The sequence below is a fragment of the Micropterus salmoides genome, unplaced genomic scaffold, assembly GCF_014851395.1.
Source record: "Micropterus salmoides isolate LMB-PRFRI ecotype aquatic unplaced genomic scaffold, ASM1485139v1 Ms_hic_scaffold_4, whole genome shotgun sequence".
Lineage (NCBI taxonomy): Eukaryota > Metazoa > Chordata > Actinopteri > Centrarchiformes > Centrarchidae > Micropterus > Micropterus salmoides.
Genome location: NW_024043372.1, coordinates 4,794,608 through 4,816,129, shown reverse-complemented (window position 1 = coordinate 4,816,129; position 21,522 = coordinate 4,794,608). Strand labels below are relative to the sequence as shown.

The 21,522-nt window shown below is 38.7% G+C and overlaps 1 long non-coding RNA gene across 1 annotated transcript; it reads left to right on the top strand.

Moving 5' to 3' along the window:
* Window positions 1-6,099: 6,099 nt before the first annotated feature.
* LOC119886108 lies at window positions 6,100-12,775 on the top strand. The gene is made up of 4 exons (XR_005441446.1): window positions 6,100-8,469; window positions 9,270-9,341; window positions 10,386-10,446; window positions 11,501-12,775. It is a non-coding gene; the product is annotated as an uncharacterized LOC119886108 (long non-coding RNA).
* The last annotated feature ends 8,747 nt before the right edge of the window (window positions 12,776-21,522 follow it).

Below are 21,522 nucleotides of genomic sequence, written 5' to 3'. Positions count from 1 at the left end.
TGGTTAAAACTCTCTTGTTGCTGGTGAGGGACCTCTGAGTAAGAGGCCACGGGGGTAATAGAGGCTCTGATTGACACCACCTTATTGGTAAAATAAGATAAAAACAATTCACAGTCATCATTACTTCCAGCTGAGGCACAAGGAGGGGTTGGGTTTACCAGCTGATCCACAGTCTTAAACAGAAACCTGGGATTGTGTTTATGTGTAGTAATGAGTTCAGAAAAATAGTGTGTTCTCGCATCCTTAACCATTTTATTGTAGTTAATTAATAAATCCTTCAGACTGAGGTAATGGACTTGGAGGCTGGATTTTTTCCATCTGCGCTCTGCTTTCCATGCATTCCCTTTTGAGGCTGCGAATGCTGTCATTTATCCAGGGTTGCTTACTAGCTTTAGACGTAGGCCTAACCTTTAGAGGAGCAGTAATATTTAGTGACGACAAGCAGATATGATTGAAGTGATCGACCAGATTGTTGGTGTTGGAATCAGACAGGTGTTGACTTTGGCTCTGAAAGAATGCGCAAAACTTTGAAACACTTTGTTCATTAAAGATGCGACAACACACGGAGCTTGGTGAGGCGGCATGAGTAACAGGTGAATCGCAGCTAAAAACAATACATCTGTGGTCAGATATGGTCATGTCCACTAATTCCACAATCAACACAGGTGTTCAACATAAATTAACTCAGGTGTTCAACAAAAACAGAAAGAAAACATAAATTAACTCAGGTGTTCAACAAAAACAGAAAGAAAACATAAATCAACACAGGTGTTCAACAAAAACATAAATCAACACAGGTGTTCAACAAAAACAGAAAGAAAACATAAATCAACACAGGTGTTCAACAAAAACATAAATCAACACAGGTGTTCAACAAAAACAGAAAGAAAACATAAATCAACACAGGTGTTCAACAAAAACATAAATTAACTCAGGTGTTCAACAAAAACAGAAAGAAAACATAAATCAACACAGGTGTTCAACAAAAACATAAATTAACTCAGGTGTTCAACAAAAACAGAAAGAAAACATAAATCAACACAGGTGTTCAACAAAAACATAAATCAACACAGGTGTTCAACAAAAACATAAATCAACACAGGTGTTCAACAAAAACATAAATTAACTCAGGTGTTCAACAAAAACAGAAACAAAAACATAAATCAACACAGGTGTTCAACAAAAACATAAATTAACACAGGTGTTCAACAAAAACAGAAAGAAAACATAAATTAACTCAGGTGTTCAACAAAAACATAAATTAACTCAGGTGTTCAACAAAAACAGAAAGAAAACATAAATTAACTCAGGTGTTCAACAAAAACAGAAAGAAAACATAAATCAACACAGGTGTTCAACAAAAACAGAAAGAAAACATAAATCAACACAGGTGTTCAACAAAAACATAAATTAACTCAGGTGTTCAACAAAAACAGAAAGAAAACATAAATCAACACAGGTGTTCAACAAAAACATAAATCAACACAGGTGTTCAACAAAAACATAAATTAACTCAGGTGTTCAACAAAAACAGAAAGAAAACATAAATCAACACAGGTGTTCAACAAAAACATAAATCAACACAGGTGTTCAACAAAAACATAAATTAACTCAGGTGTTCAACAAAAACAGAAATTAACTCAGGTGTTCAACAAAAACAGAAACAAAAACATAAATCAACACAGGTGTTCAACAAAAACATAAATTAACACAGGTGTTCAACAAAAACAGAAAGAAAACATAAATTAACTCAGGTGTTCAACAAAAACAGAAAGAAAACATAAATCAACACAGGTGTTCAACAAAAACATAAATTAACTCAGGTGTTCAACAAAAACAGAAAGAAAACATAAATCAACACAGGTGTTCAACAAAAACATAAATCAACACAGGTGTTCAACAAAAACATAAATTAACTCAGGTGTTCAACAAAAACAGAAAGAAAACATAAATCAACACAGGTGTTCAACAAAAACATAAATCAACACAGGTGTTCAACAAAAACATAAATTAACTCAGGTGTTCAACAAAAACATAAATTAACTCAGGTGTTCAACAAAAACAGAAACAAAAACATAAATCAACACAGGTGTTCAACAAAAACATAAATTAACACAGGTGTTCAACAAAAACAGAAAGAAAACATAAATTAACTCAGGTGTTCAACAAAAACAGAAAGAAAACATAAATCAACACAGGTGTTCAACAAAAACATAAATTAACTCAGGTGTTCAACAAAAACAGAAAGAAAACATAAATTAACTCAGGTGTTCAACAAAAACAGAAAGAAAACATAAATCAACACAGGTGTTCAACAAAAACATAAATTAACTCAGGTGTTCAACAAAAACAGAAAGAAAACATAAATTAACTCAGGTGTTCAACAAAAACAGAAAGAAAACATAAATCAACACAGGTGTTCAACAAAAACATAAATCAACACAGGTGTTCAACAAAAACATAAATCAACACAGGTGTTCAACAAAAACAGAAATCAACACAGGTGTTCAACAAAAACAGAAAGAAAACATAAATCAACACAGGTGTTCAACAAAAACATAAATTAACTCAGGTGTTCAACAAAAACAGAAACAAAAACATAAATTAACTCAGGTGTTCAACAAAAACATAAATTAACTCAGGTGTTCAGCGCCACACGTGTCTCAGGTTATCATTACAGTTGCTTGGTTGTTCCTGTGGAATACATGACAAAGGTCAATCATGATTTGATGCTCACAATCATCAAATTTAAGCATGCAGTAGCAATGTGCTGCTGAAATTGCTTTATAAAGGCTTCAATGAGGCTTCTCCTTTCTGAGCTAACCTTATTCTCTGTCTGTCTTTTTTGGATTTAACATCAGTCCCTATTTTCTTTTTTCTTCCCCTCTCTTTCTATTTTTTTCTTCTCCTACAAATTATCAACACTCCCGCTCCCAAACTCTTGTGAGGTCTTCAAACAGTTCTTTTTCAGCAGATGTTGCAGTTTTCAAGGCCTCTGACAGTCTGACCATTTCTAATGTTGACCATGGTGAGACAGAGAGCTCTTCCTTGGTGATGTCTCTGTCAGCACTCAGTCACATGTGAGAGCATTTTGGCTGAAGTTAATTTTCACTGTGAAGCCTTCTTGACCTTTTAAACTTTGTGCTGTTAGGTTCACAGTCAGGTGGTGTTGTCCTCTTTATGATTCGACTGTAGATGGTAGATGTGGTCTGACGGGCTGCGTCCTCAGCATTGGGAAGATGCTGACGTCAGTGGAGGTGGGCTTGGGCCTGTGATGCATCAGGTTGGAACGCCTCTCTGTATCACTGGTTGTTTGTGGCCCTCCCTCTCTTCCTCAGTCAGATTCTGCTGTGTCCATTTTGAAGCTGTTCTCTCGCCTTCTTCATGAAACTTCAGAGCTGCCATCTTGTCCATTGTAGCTCTGTCTCACTGTCATCATGTCTCATGGTTTGTTGTGCTCTGCAGGTGCCTTGGTCTGTAGGCAGACTGTTGCCTTTCTGCCACCTGTTTTAACTTTTCACTTCTTTGTTTGGGAGTTGTTGTTCTTTTTATTCATGTCTAGCTCTCGTCTCCTCCCTATCTATTATAGCCTCTCTTTTTCCATCTCTCCTTTATATCTGAACTCAACCCTTTAAAGACCCTAATTCTTTTTTCTTCTTCTTCTGCCTGTACTGGCCCTTGACTGCACTTACTTCTATCTTTCTTCCACTTGCTCTATACGTTTCTTCATCTGGGGGCATATCTATTTAGACCTTATCTTACCTTCCCTAGACAGATGTTGTTGGAGTAAGTAATTAATTATTAATTATTCCAACAATATTATTTAACATTCAAAACGTCATCATTGAATATAATCTGGAGTTTTGCAGAATCATCCGATAAATGTGTAAATGTTCTGTCAGGTCGGTTCTGTCACAGTAGGAGTTTCTTTTTAGCAGACAGGTAGGAGTTAACGGGGTGAAACAGAAGAGAGCAAGTAGACTTTAAAGCCAATCAATCTGTCATTATTAATCAACAATAATCAATCATTCTGTTAAATGAGAATTACATAAATCTTGAAATTTGGTGTGACAGAGGAAAAATATTGAATGAGGTCTAGGGGTATTCTCGACACAACGTAAAGGCGTGGCTCTTCCCATTCCCAAGCAAGGCCAGAACAAAGGAAATACAGTTTTATTATCTTCAGAGATGAGCAGTGCCCAAAACAACGACCAAAACACTCAAAGAAACCTAAAAGCTTCCCTAAACCAAAACCAAAATGTAAAGAAAAGACAAAGCTCTAAATTAGGCTTCTACTTTCAAAAACAGGACAAAAAGGGTGCAAACAAAAAGGACTCCTCATTCCTACTGACTGCTAGTAGCTGAACCAACAAAGCCACAGCAAAGACAGTTGGTACATAGCAAACAAAACGGTTAAAGCCAACAAAACAAGGTTGTCAAAGACAATCAGAGTTAAGCTACGGGTACTCAAAGTCTAACGTGTTCACTTACAAAGTCTAGTATGCTCACAACAGTTCTGTACGCACAATGAAAACAGACAGTACCTCGGCTTTCAGGGATGAGAACAGCTATCAGTGCAGGGTAGCGTTGTGTTGTTCAAATGTTTCGTTCATTTGACCTAATCTTGCATGTGACTCAGGAGGAACGGGTTGTCTTATTCGTTCATTTTCACGCATGCATGAAGGATCTTGGACTCTTACGTTCACTCGTCACACAGCAGCTTCCTGGGTTCTGTCAGCACAGGAAACAGTACTGATTAGTTCACGACTCATAAATGTGAAATGTAATTATATTTAACTATAAAGTGAATGTTCCTCCCAGAAACTGTGTGTAAAGCTGGATACAGTTTTCTTGGATGGGGCACTGTGGCGCATGCAGTCGATGTTGACTACCCGCTATACACAGCATGCTAGTGTCGAAAACCCAGCTGTATTCTAACGTTAACTTAGCTCTCCTTATTAGCTAGGCTCCTTACATGCTTGCTAATAACTTTTTAAGCTGGGTCTGATTTTGTGCAGCAGTATTCAGGCCGCCACAATTAAATGAACGTATGGGAAACACTGTAACTTATCTGCTCATTTTCAAAACTTTCTGTGTATCTGTGTTCTCTGACATGTAAAGAAAAAAAGTCGTAATATTACGAGACTAACGTCATTAGCCTATTTAAAGAGAATTCATAATATTTTACTACATGCCCTATACTGCATTATGTTACTGATTTGCTGAAAGTTTCCCCTCGACCGTCTGACACGGAACTGGATGAGACAGGAGATGCTCATGCTGGGGGGAAACAAAACTAACCTTCAGCACCTCTGATAAAGTGCTGCTTACAATACCCAACAGAGCAAATCAGGGCTTTAACCTTACATTTTTATAGCCTACTGAAACCACTGTATATGTCCGCTTTAGCGCAAACTGTCTGCAACTCACAGCGTGAGGTGGGTCCAGGTTACTCGCTGGTGTCACTCGCTTGCTGTCAGAGTGAGTCCGACAGCGGAATATCCCTCTTGTAAATGTGTAACCACTGTGATAACAAGACGTTTACGTAGTATTCCACAGTAATACCAAGAAAGAGAGCGTCAATTTTCCAGAGTTTACACAGTAAACGCCATGTGGGTAAAATTTTACAGATGATACTCTGACTTCCCGTTCCTGTGAAAACAGCACGGAGCTGCACCACAAGTAGCTGTCGGAGAAAAAATACACAGTCGCAGTGGACTAAACTGGCAGGTTTTAATGGTTTTTTTGTAAGTAGCTTAAAGTTTAAACTCGTATTGTTGTGAATCTTTGGTGTAAACTCGCCTTAGAATTTCCAACTAACAAACGCCCCCCAAAAGCAGCTCAGCGCCCCCCTTTCCAAAATATTTCCAACGCCCCCCATCGTCCTCGGAACGCCCCTGTTGAGAAACACTAATCCAGTGTGTTAAGCTTATTACTTCAGTATATTCCCCTGATGTTAATATATAGATTTTACTCGTAGATAGGGAAGTTAGGCTGCTGTATGAATGAGCACTTTAGAGATATAAAGATAGTAATTATAATTATATACATATATATGGCTGGTCTGGTAGTATAGCCTACTCAGGAAAGATTGTGAAAATGGACGGATTTAGCCGGAGTAGTGGCTTAATTGAATATTGACGACATATTTCTGTGGTTTTTCCATGGTTTGAATTTGGTTGTGGCTCCATGGGGCTTTATAGAACCATGATAGAGAAAGATCAAAAGGTGAATTTGTACATTATACTTGTCAATCAGAGCAAGCCAGGCAGCCTTCTGTTTTTTAAAATCGCCCACTAGAGGGCTGCAGCTCCGCAATAACCAGCCTAGTTAAAATGAACGAAATGACACACAAAAAAAACATTAGTTCATTTTAATGAACGAGATTTGGTGACTCGAGTCTGTCGAAAGAGTGACTTTCCAATCAATAGTGCAGGGTGAGAGCCATATGACACAGAGCACACACAGAACCATATGTTCTGTGTGTGCTTATATTCTTTATTTTTATATTCTGATTATTTTATACAAGTATTTTTTTACTCTTGTTGTCAACGTAGTAAAAAAAAATAAATTATGAATAAATTCCAATCAGCAGCATGTTTCATGAGCTGGAGACAGCGAGTGACTTCTGTCTGAGACCTGAATAAAGGGAGGAACGAGAAGCAGAACTGCTGCACAAATACTGTCCATCTACCAAATATTATCAGTCTGCATGTAGTTCGTGAAGATCCTAACTGAACAAGACTTAGACATTTACAGAAACTGGAGTTCACTGAACTAAAGCTGGTACACTGTAAATGTGAATATTTTTTAGCTAAAGTAAAATGTATAATGTGACCTTTGTATTTTTATGTTTGGGAGTCTGTATTTCTTTTTATTTGTTATTAAATATTTGTTTATTTGGGTTCTACGGTTAGTCACTGTGTAGCTGTTCCAATTTATTAGGAACACCTAAAACTAATGCAGTCTGACAGTCCTGCAATAAATCTCCTTCATGAACGTTTTAATGTTCAGAGAGTCGTTTAGTTGACTTCATGGACATTTTGGACAGAAACACGTCTCTGAAACAGTTTGAACTCAAACTGAACATTTAAACCTTGATGAAGGAGATTTATTGCAGGACTGTTTATTATTTTGTTTATTTATTACAGGATTGCTGCTCCTGCTGGCTGTGATATTTGAGTTCTCTGAAAGTTCATGTATGTTGATGTTTCTAACTGATGATGAACTTGTATCGTGTCATTTCCTGCAGAGCTGAATCATTTCTGTCCAAACGTTTGAATAAAACATGAAAAATGTCAAACTGTATGTTGTGGCTGTTTTTGATGTTTCAGTCTGTTCAAACTCTGAGAAAAGAAACTAAAGAGATTTTACTGTGTTGGACCGATTCTAACATGATCAATAATGTGCAACTTGTTTTTTAATAAAGACCTTTTACAGTGGTGGAATGTAACTAAGTATATTTACTCAATTACTGTACTAAACTACAAATTCAAGGTACTTGTACTTCACTTTTTTAATACTTTTTATAGCAAACAGACTCAAGCTCAAATGTTATCAGTACAGCAGTTTTGTATTAAATGGTATTTTCCATCAGTCCCAAGAAAAGGGAAGAGTCATATAAAGACAGAACCACCAGGGCATCGAACCAGGATCACCTCCAGTCCACGTCAGTCAGGATCCACCTTGTCCTCCAAGGGAGTTAAGACGACTCCATTTAGCGAATACAAACATAAAAAACATTGTGAGCTCATTGCACAAATACAGTAAATCACAAAAGGAAGACGGCGTGAATAAATTATAAATATAGTATTAGTAGACCAGAACCACGACAGGACAAGGTTTTCCATTCCGTCTATGTAATATTGTCATTCATGCGAACACAGCATTTGGACCAATACTTGTGGAATTTATTGATACAAAGTCTTAAAGACAAGGTCAGTTTCTCTGTTTAATACATTTATTATTTAGACAACTATTTCCAGTCTCTGCTCTGTTTCGTACATTTACTTTATTATCGATATCCACTCTTATATGTTTTGGTGGTTCCTCATCTCACCATTTATTGCTTTCTTGTTGGCTGCAAGTTATAATTAAAGAAGATATTTGTCTTGAGTGTGAAATTCATTACCCAACTACACTGAAAAAAGGGAGACTGGTCACCTGTTAGATTTATCAAATTATATTTAGTGTATTTTACTAAAGGGTTCTTAAGAGAAACGTGATAAAATTGTGTGGACTGCACATTTAAAGCAGAAAGTGTGAACAAACATATTTAGCTCATGTTGGGATAAAGTTAGTCAATCAAGTGAATGTATTAATTCTCATTTTTTCTCGCGATATTCACGCACGGGTGCAAATGCATTTCGGGAAGAAGAAAAAATAGTCCGCGCTTTTTCACACATTCCCACTTGCAGCTTCCAGCTCAACTCGCCCTGGGTCCATTCCACCGTCGCTCAGCTCAACTCTGTAAGTATACTTTGCTAATAGCCTGCTGGTAACCGCAATGAAATAAGGTGGGATTCCCATTTTCGAACAGAGCAAAGTAAATAGCAGATTTTACAAGATGAAAGTGAGACTAAAGCGGGGACCGCTTTGATCTTGACCGCTCGTTAAGCACCTGCAACAAACGGTTGCGTAGCTCAGAGTAACTTTACCAGTAAGAGAGAAACAGTAACGTTAGAGAGAGACAGCGTGCACCGTGTAATTTACAGACAGAATACAATAATGGTTCGACGAATTAGAGGTTTGTTGCAGCAAACTGAAATTGGGCATTTTTGGAACAAGAAGGTTTTGGTAAGTTTTATTTAGTTTATGTCGAATTTAAATAAAGTTTGTTTTAACTATGAGCTAACAAGGTAATGTTAAAGTAATTTGAGCTAACGTTAGTCATAGTTAGCCAGAGATACTTGATATCAGAATGTGTATGGTTGTATTTTCATGTTTACTGACTAACTAGGTTTAATTTATATAATCTATTGGTAACTGTAGAGATTAAAAAACAACTTTGGGGGCGGGGCGTGCAAACACCCAAAATACTGCTTTGCCAGGAACTGCATTAATGTTTTAATTTGGATGATACATTTTGAGTAAGTTCAACCTTTTAGAAAAGACAATGGATCACTTTATCTACAAATGGTACTACTAAAATGGTTCTTAGCTGTTCATGAAACAAGAAGGAAGAGTTTGACTTAAGTCTTATGACATAACATATAGTCTACTTTTTATTTCATGGTAACGTTAATTTATGTTGCTCTTGGTTGTTGCAGATGGACACTAAACTCACACTCCGTACATGTCATGTGGAATCAGCTCTTTCAGTGTGGGCTCACGTTTGTATGGTGAGTAATGTTCACATTATTTGCCCCACAGGGCAGGGTTCTGTAGTAGGGTATTCAGTGTTTCCCACAGAATGTCAGTCTAAAATGTTTTCATGCATTTTGCAACCATTTTTGAGTTATTGCCAGTAGTTACAACTTGTGCAACCTACAAATTTGACTACCTTTCATGTTTAAAAACAGGAGGGAGTCTGCAAAGGGAAATCTCCCAGAGGCCTGAGGGCTGTTTTGGCCTGCCATTAAATAATAACTTGACCAGACCCAGCTATAATTTAGCAAGTTTCTTTAAAAATTATAATATAGAAAGCAGGAGATTCCACGCATCTGCCGTCTCCTTGTCTTGTCTTGTCTCTCGGCCAAATATACGTTGGTGACCGTTAATAAGTTGTTGTTGAGAACTGCCAGGTAGGTGGCCACAAGTTTTAGCATTGGTGCATCTAAAGCCTTTTCAGATGGGGTGCGAGGCTCCGTTTGCAGACTGATTTGGATTTGCAGGGTCTCACTGCACTACTTATGTGAGCAGATATACAGTCCTTGTTAATATAACCTACCTTTTTTAAATGGCCAGTACAACCTATATTATGCAGTATTACACTTGACAAAAAGTGCTAACAGCCTCTAGTTATTGACTGAATCATTCAATTATGAGAGCTATATTTGATGAATTATGGCTCACACAGACATAAATAACCATTCTGAGGCTGCAATCACTTTTTTGCAAGAAGGTTAAGCTACGGTTTTTATATTGGTTGTATTTGCAATTTAAAGGGTCATTTTAATAATTAATATAAATTGTTGTAAAAGATATTTAAATAAATATATAGTTCTGCAGGCTTCATTATAAACACAGTGATCGGACAATACTATGACCAGCAAATGGTGATTGGCCCCGAAAATCCTGATAGGAGTACCCCTAGTATGTTTAGTTGTTGTTGTTTGATATTTCATAATTTGACAGCATGTTTATTTTTAATTAGAAATACTTATATTTGTGATAACTTTCTTTGATTTATCCTTATTTATTTTATTTTTTCTTTTCTTTTTCAGTGACGAGAGGAAAAAATGCTGTGAATGTGGCGTTGTAAAGCCTGCCCCTCAGATTTACCAAGTAGGTCCCATGTATTAGTATCCAGAATTGCATTGTCTTTTAGGACTAAACGTTGAACTGTTGCCGGTGTTCTGACCATCTATGTTGCCTTGCTGAAAAATGCATTTTACTCGGCCCTGCTCCGTTTTCCATTGCAGATAGCACCCAGAGATAGCAACGCCACACACAACTGCTGCGACGTAATGTTCAATGCGACACACACACCAGCGATCCACACAGCTCTTAAAATATATACAGTCTGCGGTTAAAACATTTGAATAGTCCTCAGAATGTAAAGACAGATAAGCGGTATGAAAACCTTCCAGCTGTGTTTTCCTCTGCCGTTGTTGCTGCAGCGGTCGGTGTGATGGCGCAGCAATCCCCACAGTCACTTGCGGAGCTCCTCGACTCAGAAAATATTCAAGCCATTTTTGTTCCGCCATCACTTCTTGTAAAACTGTCAATATTGGAAATCTACACAGCTGATTTCTCACCTCCAAAACTTCTCAGAAGTGGATTTAGTGATGAAATTCCATACGAAAACTGTAAAATATAAAACTTGGTGCAGCAATGATGCAGTGAATAGTGAATATTCTCTCTGACCAATCAGCAGTCTGTCCTGTTTTCACGTTACATTTTAGTATCCCTCAGCTCACTTGAAACCTCAACGGAGGTGAGGTGATACGAAAAAAAGTACCTGGAAGCAGGTACAGGTGCAACATTTCTACAATGGAAAACCAAACAAAGGCGAGTTGAGCCAAAGGGCCTCCGCTCAGACTAGCTTGGTTTGAGGGCGTGCCTGACCCCGCTAGCCGCTTGGCAAGCTTTATAACGCGTTTTCATTGTGACATCACAAGTAAAGGAAGTGAAGGGCTGAACTACAAATGAGCTGTTTTCAGTTCAGAGCAGAGTTTTCTGTGGGAGATGGGAACTCCCCTTCGGCTGTTACATGCACAAAAATATATAACTCAATAAAGAGAGGGGAAAAGCCAAAAAGCATAATATTACCGCTTTAAAAGATGCCCTATGTCCTAATGAGGTCTGAGTTTAAATAATTGTCCTTTCTTTTCACCAGGAAATGGCTGAGACCCATTTCTTCAAAGCCATAGAGATGACGACTGTGGGGATCTATGTCGTGAAAGACACTGCCACCAGCGAACCCTCTGACGTTGGAATAGTCATCGAGGGTGTGGTGGCACTTCGAGATCTTGAGAATGTAGCCCTTGCGTCTGCAATGTTGTTTGGACTCTTGTATGCATTCAACATGCAGTAACCTACAAAGCTCTGCTACACTTTTGAGGTAATTCAGAAGATAATCATGGAGCTGGATGCGGGGGACCTGTCAAGAAAGGCTCAAAGCCTGAAAACTATGCTCCACCAGTGAAGAGAGCTCATTGTTCTTGGCTCTTCTGGATTAGGACATGATTTTTGGCAAAGTAATAGTCTCCAACTCTACATTCCTGGACTCACTGGTGTTGCAACATGGTTTTGGGACTACCAGTCCAGTGATATTTTTCTTTTACAGTTATGATTACTTCACAGCACCAGGAACATGTGAATTTTACCATTCCATGTGTTTAAATTTAATACATTGTTCAAAAACCCTTATTTTCCCATAGAATATTTAGAGTGCATTGTTTTATATATAGAGTCTGCAGTTCAATTTTAGAAATGACCTGTTTTAGACAACAAAGCTACACCAGGGAAGGGGGCTCAATGTATTTGTCTCCTGGTTTGATCAGGACATGACTGTTGAGATGCACCTTTTCATCGTTTAGCTACAGTTTACATTCCTTGACTGAGTGATGTTGCAGCCTGGTTTTATTTGTTTGTTCCCCAATCCAGTGAAAGTCAAGCTGTACAGTTTTGATTACAGTACCATGCACATTTGAATTTAACCATTCCATTTTATTATGTTAATATATAATGCATTTTTCATGTATGTATATTTGTTTTTATTGATGCAGATGCATTTTGGAAATGCAATTGGGATTTTACCATTCCATTTACCATTTTACACTCTGGAATCTGTTATTATAGCATGGTTCAAAAATCTTAAGCTTCCCACAGTACATTTAAGGTGTTTCTTGATGTTTAGTTTTTTTATAGATGCAGATGCATTTAGAAAAAGCTGTTGTATGTATGTGTTCTTAGCTACAGTATGCAGTACACCCCAGGAAGCAGTGTTTCAGGCCTGGTGTTAGTACCACAAAGTTTTACACTTTGTTAAATCTTGACATCCCCATGGCATAGTATGGTGAACATATAATTTTGTAAACTCAGCACCATTTCTTTCTAGCCACACACCTGTGAAGCACATTCATTTGTTGAATAAAAGGTCAGAATTTAACGGACTCAGTTTTTAATGAAAATATATTGTTAGTGTTAAGACTAGTGAAGTTGTGAAATTTTAATGACGATATATTTGATAATTGTTTTTCTTAACTAATTTGTTTGTGAAGTCATCCAGGTCATGGTTATCCAAGAAAGGTTGAAATCAATGGCAACCTGACTGGCTAAAGTTTCTTGAAGACGTTTCACTTCTCGATTAAGAGGCTTCTTCAGTTGTGGCTGAATGGTAGTTGTTCAATCAGAACTAAATAAGCCTCTCAGATGAGAAGCAAAACCCCTTCAAGAAACCTTAACCAGTGCCCTTGCCCTTGATTTCCACTTTCCTTGGTTAACTGTAATTTATTTTATTAATACATACATTTAGAACATAGAAATTATAATTTAATTTCATGTGAAAAGAATATTTACAATAATCCCATTTCATTAACTTTATAGCAATATAAAGTACTTGTGTTGATTGAGCATGAATAGTCTGTATTGCTTGAACGTGAATAATCTGTGTTGCTTGAACGCAACTGTGTAACGGGATACCAAAGCAAAAAAATTGTGTGCAACCGATGTCCACTATTCAATTGAGTAAATCCAATGAATTATTTTTTCAGTGTATACAGCATGGTGCCAAAACTATAATCAATCTGAAAACACATTATCGGTTTTATTTCCTTTATTATCTCCAGCCAATAGGATTGGATTACTGGACTTTTCCAAAATATGTGAAAAGAATCAGCCATTGAATTGTTAAATTGTCTCGTCTACATTAATATGTTCCTCTTTTGGGTAATAACTAAAAACCTAATAATGTTTTTCCATGACATTTTCTCCATTGGCCAGAACTGGAGGTGGTGGATTGTATTTTACATATATTTAGCCACTCTTCCTCCATCAGGGTTATGTTTGCTTCCTTTTCCCATTTCCCTTTAACTTAAAGAGTAGAGTGTTTCTTTGATCGTATGCAGGAGTTTAATCTTGATACCAGTTTCCTGCAGATGCATCAATATAAAACTTTGATCAGTTCAGTTTCATTCTGATTTTAATATTTCTACCAAAGTGATGCCTAAGCTGTAGGTATCTGTAGAAACCCCGTTTACCTAAGTCGTGTGTGTCGGTAAGATGTTGAAAGTTTTCCTGTATTGGTTCAGATGAAGCGGTTATGAAATAAGGCCTTTTAAAGTCCACCCCAACGAGGCCCCTACACATAAGCACCTTAAGGAGCAGTTCCTGCTCGGCCTAGCAGAGGGCGCCCTGCTGCAGGTGTTATAAGTTGACTCAAGGGTTGACATATTTTAGAACAGATTTACTCTGAAAGAATAAATTAAATACACGATGGTGAGTTGGCTGGTCCTCAGTTGTTTTACTTTTTTCTTGTGGTAACTGCCAACTACATAATACAAAAATCACAATTTGATATTAACATCTCAATATATCAAAATATAGTAATAACTATGCATTCCCTAAATAAACAGACTCACAATAAACACAGAATAGGCTGTTATACAAAAGTAAACTTCTATATTGGATATTAAAAGTGCTCATTCTCTATCATTCTAGTATCTACAATTATAAAATTACAATTCTGTTTCTTCAGTCACAAAACAATTACATTAACGATCAATCTCTCTCATTCGTCCTGTTTGTTTACATATGACATAATGCAACATCCCAGCAATCAATAGCCGTCATTTCACTGTCTAGGTTTACTATAGACCTGATTTAGTCCGGCTATGAGTAACCCTTCTAGCCACAATAACCTTACATGTGGTTACATGATGTTTTTGCCAAAATAACTTGCAATGTGTGTGATATTCCATCATTTAAGCAAGGTCTACAGTGATTACAAGTTTTTGTTTCATTTCTTTCACATGATTTACGTGCAGCCTGTGCGTAGACATGATTTAGCTCGTAGACAGACTCTTAGTCAAAAAAGTCAAACATGATTAAAAGTGGGTTTTTGCCCTGGCAGCACGTGAGATGGTTGATATCCCATTATTTTTGCAATGTCAATAATATCTACAAGATATTAAGCATCATTAAATTGACATGGTCTACCTGTAGCCACGATTTTGAGGAACTGTTGCGTAGCTGCCAACATATGGAGCCTGGACGTGGCTATGTAGTGGCAAAGGGTCTTTTACAGTAGCACTTTGGCAATCATTATAAAATTGCAACAGCTTATATTGAAAGGGCTTTGACTTGGCGACCAATACGAGCTGAGGACGTAAAGGCCCTTCAAGCCTACTCCTTATTCTTGTGTATAGTACAGTACATGCAGGAACTGGATATGCCTGTTAACATGAGAGCCATTATTGCAAAGCTGCCATTCAAAGTAAGAGAGCAATGGAGGACCATGGCTCATGACATAATGAAAAGAACTAACCATAAAGCTCATTTTGAGGATTTGGTCACATTCATGGAGCGTCGTGTTAGTATTCTTTCCGACCCTCTGTTTGGCAACATACAGGATTCACAACCCGACGTAGCGGGTATGAAGACTCTCACCAGGTTTAAATCCCAGCCCAGGAACAGAATAACTGGAAATATTGTTGCCACCACAGTAACATCTAGGCACTTGTCTGAGGGAGAAAAAGAGCCAACATTGCCTCCAGGGAAGGAAAGGAAAGCTGGATGCCTTTGCTGTGCTCGTAGTCACCTGTTGGAAGAATGCAAACAGTTCAGTGGAAGGAAGCACAAGGAAAAGATCTACTTTTTGAGGGAAAAGGGAGTTTGCTTTGCATGTCTAGGTCATGGTCACATGAGCAGGGATATTGACAGGCGCTTGACATGCAAAGTTTGAGGCCAAACTCATCCCACCGTGTTGCATATCAAAAGGCAAATAACAGCTATGGTACAGTTGGAGGAGCCATCTAATAACCAGCCAACTTCGCAGGAAACATGTGGACATACAGAAAAGGTTCCCTTTGTGTGGTGTTCGACTGTGGAGCCACTTGTAAAGGGGTCTCGCTAAATAGTGAGCTTTTGCAGGGTCCTAACCTCACCAGCTCGCTGCTAGGAGTTCTAACTCGCTTCAGACGGGAACCCGTGGCTTTCATGGGCAATATTCAAGCCATGTTCCACCAGGTGAGGGTGGCTGAGGGAGACAGAGACTTTCTGCGCTTTCTGAGGGAGACAGAGACTTTCTGCGCTTTCTCTGGTGGCCAGATGGAGACATCAGTGAGGATTGTGTGGAGTTTAGAATAACGGTACACCTGTTTGGCGCTGTTTCGTCCCCCAGTTGTGCAAGCTATGCACTGAGAAGAACTGCTGATGATAATAATTCTGAGTTTTCAGCTGAAGTTCTTCAATGCGTTAAGCATAATTTTTATGTGGATGATTGCTTGAAGAGCTTAGCCACAGATAAAGAAGCTATCCAGATGGTAAGGGATCTAATTGCTCTGTGTCGAAAGGGAGGCTTTATCTTGGAGAAATGGATAAGCAACAGTCGCATCGTCTTGCAAGCCATAGCCGAAGATCAGAGGGCTAGAGACCTTAAGGAGTTGGATCTAGACCGAGATAAACTTCCAGTAGAAAGAGCTTTGGGTCTACAATGGTGTGTGGAGATAAAACAACAGCCTCTTACTAGACGGGGTATGTTGTCAGTTAACAGCTCAGTGTACAATCCGCTTGGGTTTCTGGCATCTGTCACTTTGCTTCCTAAATTAATGCAGCAAGAACACTGTCGGAGACGTTGTTCATGGGATGATGCTCTGCCACAGGACATCTTGCGCAAATGGGAAAGGTGGTTGAAAGACCTGGATCTGCTGACTGCCTTTAATGTGGATAGGTGCATTAAGCCAGTGAATTTTGGAGAGGTCAGGCATGCGAAACTGCATCACTTTGCTGATGCCAGTGAAGGTGGATATGGGACTGTAACCTACATCCGGATGTTAAATCAGGAAAACAACATCCAGGTCACATTTCTGCTTGGTAAAGCCAGAGTGACACTACTGAAGGCCCCGCCTTGAGCTGACAGCAGCTGTCCTTGCTGTCAGAGTGGACTCAATGTTAAAGGCGGAATTGGACTTGCAGTTGGAGGAGTCAGTATTCTGGACTGACAGCATTTCAGTGTTAAAGTACCTTAACAATGAGGACAGGCGCTTCCATTCCATTCCATTTGTGGCCAACAGAATCTTGACCATCAGAGAAATATCTGAACCCTCACAGTGGAGACATGTTGGTTCTAAAGATAATCCAGCGGATGATGCATCGAGGGTCTGAATGTCTCTGACTTTTTGAAGAAAACCACGTGGCTTGAAGGTCCTTTTTTTCTTTGGCAGCAGGAGGAAGATTGGCCTAAACCTGTGTCTGAATTGTCGTTGGACTTAAATAATAATAATAATAATAATCCTTATTTGTAGAGCACTTTTCAAAAACAAGTTACAAAGTGCTTTAACAAGTGTAAAGAATAATACAAAAAAACAAGATAAGAGCATGAAAACATTGAAAAGACTAAAATACCGATTAATATGAAATTAGTAAAATAGAATAAAATAAAAGGGATAAAATAAAGTCAAATAAGATCGGGAAAGGCTCTCCTATAAAAGTATGTTTTAAGAAGGGACTTAAAAGAGTGATTTCCTCGGGCAGGCTGTTCCAGAGCCTCGGGGCCCTGACAGCAAACGCTCTGTCCCCTTTAGTTTTCAGTCGAGACTCTGGAACAGACAACAGACCTCTGCCCGAGGATCTCAAGGTACGTGCTGGTGCGTATGGGACTAAAAGGTCAGAAATATAACAAGGCGAGAGGCCATGAAGAGCTTTAAAAGTGATCAATAGAATCTTAAAGTCAATTCTAAAACATACTGGGAGCCAGTGTAATGAAGCTAAAATAGGAGTAATGTGGTCATATTTCTTTGTTCTGGTTAAAAGCCTGGCAGCTGAGTTCTGGACAGTCTGGAGTCGATCAATAGATTTTTGGGTTAAACAGGTGAAAAGGCTGTTGCAATAATCCAGGCGTGATGAGATGAAGGCGTGTAAAATGGTCTCGGTGTCCTTTATGTTAACATAGATCGAATTTTAGCTATATTTCTAAGTTGATAAAAACATGATTGAACAAGCTTTGAGGAGTGCTGCTCGAAATTTAAATTACTATCAAACCAAACACCAAGGTTCTTTGCCACAGGCTTAATGTGATTTACTAGTGAACCAGCTGAGACCCGATGACCAGGATTTCTGTTTTGCCTGAGTTCAGCTGGAGGAAATTATTTAACATCCATTTTTTAACTTCACAAAGGCAGTTGTTAAGTGAACTCAGCATTCCAGGGTCTGTGGATCTGACGGGCAAGTATATTTGTGTGTCATCAGCATAAATATGAAAAAAATGCTATGTTTATGGATAATATGTCCAAGGGGAAGAAGATACAAGGAAAACAAAATGGGTCCTAAGACCGACCCCTGAGGCACACCATATATAACTGGACAGAATGAGGAGACATAGTTGTTTACAGACACACAAAACTTCCTTTTGACAGGTAGGATGAAAACCATTCTAGGGCAGTACCAGAGATCCCCACCCAGTGCCTCAGTCTGTCTAATATGATGTTGTGATCAATGGTGTCAAAAGCAGCGCTAAGGTCCAGGAGTACCAGGACTGAGCACATGCCTTCATCAGCAGACATTAAAAGGTCATTGGTGACTTTAAGCAGGGCAGTCTCAGTGCTGTGGTACTTCCTGAAACCAGACTGAAACTTTTCAAATAATTTGTTATTTTCCAGTACAGTGCGCAGCTGTTTGGACACAATTCTTTCTATAATCTTTGCAATAAAAGGCAGTTTTGAAAATGGTCTAAAATTATGTGGGAGGGAGGGATCTAAACCAGGTTTCTTTAAAAGTGGGTTCACGCAAGCCGTTTTAAAATAATCAGGGACACAACCAGTAGATAGGGAGCTGTTGAAAACAGAGATCAAATGGGGCCCAACAGAATCTATTACTTTCAGTAAAAATTTTGTAGGTATTACATCAAGTGGGCTGGAGGACACTCTCAATGACCCAGAGGTGAGGAAAGAGACTACAGCAAATGCCATCAAAGCGTGTGCCGTGTCTAGTCCTACTGACCAGCTCATTGCCTACTTTTCTGACTGGAGGAGGCTGAAGACAGCAGTTGCTTGGTTCCTCCGATTAAAAGTCATTTTGTTAGCAAAAGATCACCAGAGGAAGCAGTTGGAGGCTGCTGTGGCCGACCATCCAGAGGAAACCAGTCAGGACAGGTTGAATAACGCTGAAGGACAACGGGGCACAGTGATATCTAGGAGTGGAATCCTGACACTGGAAGATCAATTAGAAGCAGAGATTGCCATCAATCGCTATTGTCAACAACAGAGATTCAAGGAGGAGATTTCTATCTGGGAAGGCAGCAGTGAGTAGACAGAGTCCCATATATAGACTGGATCCAGTGGTGGAGGAGGGACTCTTAAGAGTTGGAGGAAGGTTGAACAGAGGAGCGATGCCTGAGGAAGTCAAACATCCCCTCATTCTCGCCAAGGATCAGCATGTTTCCATGCTTATTCTTAAGCATGTACATCAGACTCTGGGCCATGGTGGACGGACTCATACACTGTCTAAAGTGAGGAAGATGTTTTGGATTACCAAGGCCAATGCAGCAGTTAGGAAGGTTATTGCTGAATGCAGCTTTTGTAGACGTTACAATGGAAGAGCAGTGGAACAAAAAATGGCAGACCTCCCAAAGGTGAGAATCCTTCCTGATCTTCCGCCATTTACGAACACGGGAGTAGATTATTTTGGACCAGTTGAAGTAAAGAAGGGACAATCGACTTGTAAGCGATACAGTGTTCTGTGAGGTGGAGGCCATTTTGAATGATCAGCCTATTACTAAGCTCTCGGATAATCCCAGTGACCTGGAACCTCTTACTTAACCATCTTCTTCTTCTGAAGGGTAAACCAGCCAACGACCAATATGGGAGAAAACGTTGAAGACAGGTACAGTACCTCTCGGATCTTTTTTGGAAGAGATGGATGCGAGAGTACTTACCATTGCTTCAAGAGAGGCAAAAGTGGAATCAAAAGAAGAGGAGTTTGATTGCTGGAGACATTGTGGTAATAATGGATTCTTCAGCTCCTCGTGGCTCTTGGCCACTCGGCAAGGTTCTGGAGGTTTTTCCAAACAAACATGGGCTTGTGCGGTCTGTAAGATTACAGACTAAAACTAACATCATTGAAAGGCCAGTGACAAAGCTCTGTTTGCTGCATGGAATATAAATTTATTCATGCTGGGCTTGACCGTACTTTGATGGATTGTAACATTTTGGCTCTTTTGTTTTTGTTTGAATTGTAATGGCTGCTGGTCATTAACAATTAGTGGCCGGTGTGTAGGAGCCAAATGTGGTGTTTTGTGCATTTTGATATTGGGTGTTGTTTTTTGTTTATAAATTGGGTGTCGCTCCAATATTACCTGGGGTCAAGGTTATATAGGTAGCATCCAAACTGTTGGGGGCAGGTGATTTGACCTTGAAGGGCAAAGGGTTTTTGACCACTGTGGCGCATTGGCGCGGAGACCTTTTGTTTGACAGTTGATTGTATGTATATGGTTTTGCCGTTGAAACTGGATAGGTTAAATGGACATTCTACTCTGCACGGTAAAACAAATAAACTTATTAATCAGCAACACAACAAAGTCTGGAGATTCTTAAACAATACAGTACGGTAACACAAAGACAAAGGAAAAGCGCGTCAGCCAGGGCACTCCTGGGCTAAATCACCTCAGTAGCCCTCAGTATTAGACTGAGCTACTACACTACAAGAGCAGTTGCATTTTATTTTTGTTAGAGAAGGGGAGAACAACAGTTTGAAATAGGGAGACTGAAAGAGAGATCAATGTGAATGAGTTGGCAATAAGATGTATTGAGTGTTGTGGTATGAAAACTGTATGAGGGTGAGAGAAACCAAATGAATTACACACGGCGATAGACTGTGTGAGCGTATAGACAGGCACCAAATGAATGTTCAAATTTTAAGTTGATCTTTGTAATGTACTTAGCATGACATGTTGATTTCAACAAGTAGTGCTGTTCTTGAAAATGTCCATTCCCAAGCTAAAGATGGTGCACTTTTGGAATTTTTCTGTATTCTATTTTGTATTGTCAATTTAACAAAACTCTTTACACTGTAGGAGCATTTCCTACATGGCATAACATTGATTTTCCGTTTAAATATAGAAGGTTCTTCTGGTTATGCTAATTAGAATAGCTCTTCATTGCAAAAATGTCAGTCAAATCTATTTTACTACAACTAAAACTGTAAAAATTAAGTTAATCTAGGTTTAGGAGTCATGAACTGATTTAATCGCTACACTAGGAGTGTTAATGAAATGTGTACCATTTACCAAACAAGTCGGGATTTTAAACATTTGTGACAATTAAGCTAATGGTTATGATAGAGTTGAAAGGTAAGGCTGGCGATTTTCTATAATTTTCAAATTATAGATAAGTCCTTTGAAAGACTAAAAGCAACAATGAATGTATCATTTAACAAGTAGATTCTTTAAGTTGTTAAAGCCTGATATGTCTTATTCCCTTGTGCCATAGAATCCCATTGTTGTTGGGTTTTTTTGATAGAATTTGTTGACAATATGAAGAACATAGAAAATCACCAGCCTCAGAGGTAGCCCTCTTAGGTAAGAAGAAGATGGAAAATGTTGGTTGATATGGTGATACAAATCAGTCTTTATAGGTATCTGTTATTTTGAACTCAGGCAGCTGACCAGGTTGGTGGTGCTACAGTATAATGTGTTTCATTGGT